We start from the raw sequence: 5,671 nt of genomic DNA, 5'->3' as shown, positions 1-5,671 counted from the left end.
TTTCCATAGAACTGGATGTGAGAATGCAGTCAGTTCTGTCCAAACCAACACATATTTGTAACTTATTACATCATGAAGCTGCCAAAATACCAAACAAAACACTAACCTGAAACTTTTTCTGACTTCTATGAATGAATAAAATTCACATCTGTTTTCTATTGATTCAGCCTGATATAGAAAGATCAATAAAAAGGAAACAAAACCATGCAGTATTTCTTAAAAAAAGATAAAACAAATAATCTGTAATTAATTTTTCACTATGACTGATAAATCTGTGCCACCATTATGTCAGTGTTGGCTGATGTATATACTATTACTCCAACATGTTGTAATTGGCCTCACGTCATGGAAACATACCTGATTTCTCTGCTCACCTGTAGTTTAGAGGAAGTTTATTTCTTCCAAACTAAAATAACTACTGTTGAAAGTTAAGTATTGAAAGGGTAATGGAGCCAGCTCACTGAGTAATTTCTGTGCATGTGTTAAGTTACAAAGGCATTTAACTTTTTAAACAAGTAATAAACAGTTATTAAAAATAGCGATTAAATATTACATTTCTTATTAAAAGGTAGAACAAGTCCCAAACCTTAAAAAAAGGGAAACGGCCCTGCAATCTTGGGGTATAATCAACGAGGATACTCGAATGGTATAGGGTACATTAATAAAAAGTGTAAACCCTGAGAGCTTGTCAGAACAGAAGACAGGTTAGGTTAATTGACCAGTGATGGCCACTACCAGCAGATAGTGGACACCAATTATGTACTATGATTGAGCACATAATCTCTACAAAGAGAGATAGGAGGTAGCTAGTCTTCAGAGACAAGCAGAAGTGATTCCAGAAATACTTATTAACATGCAATGCTCATTAAGAAATTCAGTTATTTTGGTAGCATTTTTGTCATTTCATACCACTCCTATTCATGCAATGGTCACACATGGTTTCGGTCACCCATCCCAACACATGAAAGTCTTGGCATTTGTGGGATAAGCTGAGTGATCTTTCCAAGTCAACTAAGTCTTTTGATCATTTTCAGAGCAGGAAAATTACACCAAAAAATGTCACGCTAAAGGGCAAATGGTGAGAACCAGCAGCTCACTTACACCCTAAGTACAGCTACAAGTTTAGTTCAATATGCTGGAGAAATAACAAGGAACTAATTTAATGAAAGGCAACAAGGTAATTTGTATGTAGAAATCTAATTATTTTTAGACTCCTTTCTCTCCCTTTCTAAAAACACGATTAATATATAAAAATATAGTAATATTTCTGGTCATGGGACAACTTGCTCTCTTTCTTGTATTCCAACTTTTTTCCTGTCTTTCATGGTATATCAGCTGGCTAGTTTTAAGACACGTAATGTTTGCTATTATAGAGACTATACAGACACACCACCACTCCATGGTATGAAACGGTTCATAAATATTTGAAAAGGGATTCCTGCCTCATTGGTTTTCAGAACGTATCACCACCCCACAAGCAAAAAGTCATCCTCTTCTTATGCCCCTAGAGGACGTGACCTCTAAGAGACTAGATACCAGATGCAAATGCACAACTTTAGTTTGGCAAACTTGTATTTCTAGCTCTACTTGCATGAAAAAATTGTGTTGGTTTTTTTTTGTTGTTGGTTTTTTTTTTTTTTTAATTGGGTTTGTGGGGTTTTTTTTCATCTCAAAGTATGCCCATCCAGCAGGTGTATTATGGATTGACATTTCTAAAATAAACCCCTTGGCGACCCACAAAGCAAACAGCTGGGAAGCTGGCACATAAACAAAAGAATAAGGGTACTTTTGTTTGGGTTTTTTTGAAGCAAATGATGGTACTTAAAAGCCCACTGACAATTTTTAAGTCATACTTTTGGGGGGTTTTTTTGTTTGTGGTTTTTGTTTGTTTGGGTTTTGTTTTTGTTTTTGTTTTTTTCCCCCTGTACCCTACTGTTATTACAAACAGTGTCTCAGATTATGGTAATACAAAGAGATGAGAAGGGGGAAAAAGCCATTTTCCCTTTGAAAGAAATGCATGTACTTAGGTAGTCATCATACAGAGTTAATTTCAACACTTTACACTCATCTGATCTGATTTATTGGCCTTCCACATATGACAGAAGACTCAAAAGATAGAATAACACTTGTAAAAGACATATTGGTAAAGGAAGTCAGAACAAGAATCTCAGTGCCTGACGTCCCTTAAATTCATGTCTGTATACATGTATATGCATCCTTATCCAAACACACACATCAGATTTAAGGTAGTGCTGGCTGGAGATAAGTTTCTTATATTTAAAAAACCAAAACCAAGTAGCAAACCAACAGAAAAAACAACAGACTAAAGGAAAAATCTCTGGGCAGGAACAGACCAGGAATTGCTGGGTGAGGAGGTGTGCAAAAGAAACCTTGGACAGAAAACAAAAAGAAAATGTTCAGGGAGGAGGACCTGAGCTTGGCAAGACAAAAACTTACTAGTGCGCAGAAATCAGGAACAGAGGCAGAATGGGTAAGACAGGAGAAAACCAACTCATGTTATAGTGCATTAGGATAAGTTAGAGGAAAAGAAGTTAAGGAAAATAATGTACATGAACACATAAATGAAGCAAACCACTGAACTTTCACAGAAGTGAGTCAGGCAATGGTAACAGCAGTAGAGCTCCATATTGGATAATTTGCCTTGCAGCTAGACTGCCTCCAGAAACTGAGTCAGCTTTTGGTATCTGAACTACCTTGTGCACATATCTTTGAAGGAAGATTCTTTACAATGTTCCCAGAAAGGAGAGAACAAAAGATCAACTGGTAGTTTTTTTTAATAAAAATAGCTACCACTTAGGAAAGCTGAATTATTACTTTGCTTGTCAGTGACAGAGTACCTCCAGCTTTCATAAACAGAGATAGCCTTTTGTCATATTATATTACACTTTAAACCAGAAATAGAAAGGTAGGAGTCTTGATATTTAACCTAACTCAGCTGAATATTCAGAGAATATGCTAAATTAAGTATGTACTGCTAATGGCAGAACGGATATGATTTTCAAATTCAGGTACAAAGTGTGAACATCTATCTTACGGTGTCTGATCTGCAGATACACCACCTCTGAATCACCCACCACCTTTTCCTTGTCCAAACAGACAAGGGTTTAACATTGCCATGTGGTTGAAACCTTAGCAGGAGGTAGGGTTGCAGAAGGCTGCTACACTTTGTATTATATTCCTTGTTGCTGCCTTTTACATGGCCAAGAGATAGAATCCCCATCTGTCCATAAGATTAGAGTGAATGGCTGATCTTGAATATGGAGATCCAGGGGGTAGATAATTTCAAAGAAGTTTAAAAGGTAACTAACAGTCCTTCCTTGACTCATCAACAGAATGCTAGTATTTAGCCTAATTAAAATATTAAAACTAGTGGTAACTGAGGGATGAAGGGAGAATGAAAGTTTTTAATTCCTGAAAAAATTTCCAGTAGAGGAGTGGACATAAGGGTTATGTCTATGCCAGCAAGTAGCTCAGTAACAGTGAATCTACCACGTGAAATGGATGGTGCTAAGGATCCAGCGTCCACACTACCTGTTTACTTTAGACTTGTTTTAGTTTGGTTCACCAACCTGATTTCCCAATAGCGGACGGATGGCATTCAATGTGGTCCTAGAGAGCATCTTCCAGAACAGCTTCATCTGAAAGAAATCTAGCTCATGCACTCCTGAAGCTGCTCCACTCCGAGAACCAAAGCAGTTCAAAAAGCACAGCTTTCAAAACAATCTAAGCACAGCTAGCTATTCAAGCTAAAATTGTAGTGTAGATGCACCCAGCAGCAGTGAGAGACTCAAACCAGCACTGCAGTATCACTTTGAGAAAAAACATATGATTTTACTTTCTAGCACATGCTTATGCTCTTACTATCTTCCTATGGCTGAGAATGAAGGGAACTCTGTTTCCTCTGAAAGACCCAGAAAGGATATGGATAATGATATTCGAGAAAATTTTCTCCTATCATCATCATTCATAGACTCCAAGTAGGGCATTTAGCTTGAGCCAGATTGAGGGATGTATTGATTTGACAACCACTATTTATGATAACAAACATTGTTTTCTCTTTCAGGGAGCTGACATCTGCTTTGCTTTGATGGAAATGAAATTATAGAGAAGAGAGAAAAAGGAAGTCACTCATGACTCATTGCATTTTCATGACAACAAATGTTTTTACAGACAACAGAAGACGGATGCTCACCACATGCATTTTAATACATTTAAATTATCATGTCCCACTCCTAAAATCCACTTGTTCATTGTGTTATCCCCTGAAAGATACCAGGGGCCACACCTATAAATGGCTGCCTGGTTTTGTATACAATGTGTATATCCTAGAGCAGAACATGTAAATGTTAAACCAAACTCTGGAAATCTATGTTTGCTCCCTATAAACCTACATAATAAGGCCTTCTCTGCAGTTTAATTTGCCTTTTTATTGTATGTATGCCAACAATTACCACGATGTCTGTACTACAATAACATCAACATAAAAGCTATAGTTTATCTTGTACACTGCTCTTTAAAATATGCATATTTAAGGTATGTTTATATACACTCAGTGGTCAAATGGCCATATCTAATCCAGCATAATAGTCCAGAAGGCTATGTTTGCTCTTCTCACTTAGTTTTAACTTTTTTGTCACAGAAGTTTTGAAATAAACATAAAGAAACTTCTATTAAAATATCTGTATTGCTTGAACTTTACTTTTTGTTAATGTCTTCCTAGAATTCAGTCTGCTGTTCAGCAAGTTGGTATGAAAGGGCCATAAGGATCAGATTTGATTTGGTTTTGTTGGTCCAAGAATGAAAGTAGTTCGAGGGACATGAAGTTGTGAGACAAGAAGAAGCTGTACTATTTTATAGAAATTCATTCTTGTGTACACAAACCTACATGCATATTGTTCCATCCTTATCTCTATAATACTTTCCACAAAGCAGAGGCTGTCTAGGCAAGAGCAATTCCTGCTTTCTTGATAGGCCTAACCACAGCTTTTAAATCCAGTGTGGTCCAAAATAATGGTGTCCAAAAGTAGATTGCTCCTAAAGATAAAACAACTATTACATTTAAGAATGCATTATTTCTTCAGGGATCTGCACAAATTGTTTTACAGTAATTAAAAAATCTGGTTTAGCATGGTCCCTTACATCTATTTTACTAAAACACATGCATGGTACTACAACACCATAAATTCTCTGTATACATGTATAGATGCATACAGACTCCTACATTTATGCATTCACACGTATTTATTTATATATATGCAAGCTGTAATGTATGTATAAATGTAAGAACTTTATAAATACATATGAAAACACATAAATAATTGCTGAAACCTTTTCTTGCTTCTCATTTTTTGGACTTCATGAATGATATGACAGGAAACACATTAGTGTTTAATTACTTCCAGATGTTCAACAACAATTCTTTATACTTTTTAAAACAAAATCTATTGCAGATTAAATACTCTTTTTTTGGTGTTTAATACTTTCTAAGAGCTTAATACTTTTTAAAATGCTGCTGCTTATGGTTTTTAGTTCAATAATGCAGAAGGTTGTACCAACTACCATTCTGTATTTATTTCAGTATTTTTGAATGTATTTCCATTTCTGTTTTTCATAAATATCAACAAGTAATAACAAAGGAAAGTTATGATGT

This window comes from Harpia harpyja, chromosome 5 (genome assembly GCF_026419915.1).
Source record: "Harpia harpyja isolate bHarHar1 chromosome 5, bHarHar1 primary haplotype, whole genome shotgun sequence".
Lineage (NCBI taxonomy): Eukaryota > Metazoa > Chordata > Aves > Accipitriformes > Accipitridae > Harpia > Harpia harpyja.
This window is presented reverse-complemented; position numbering follows the sequence as displayed.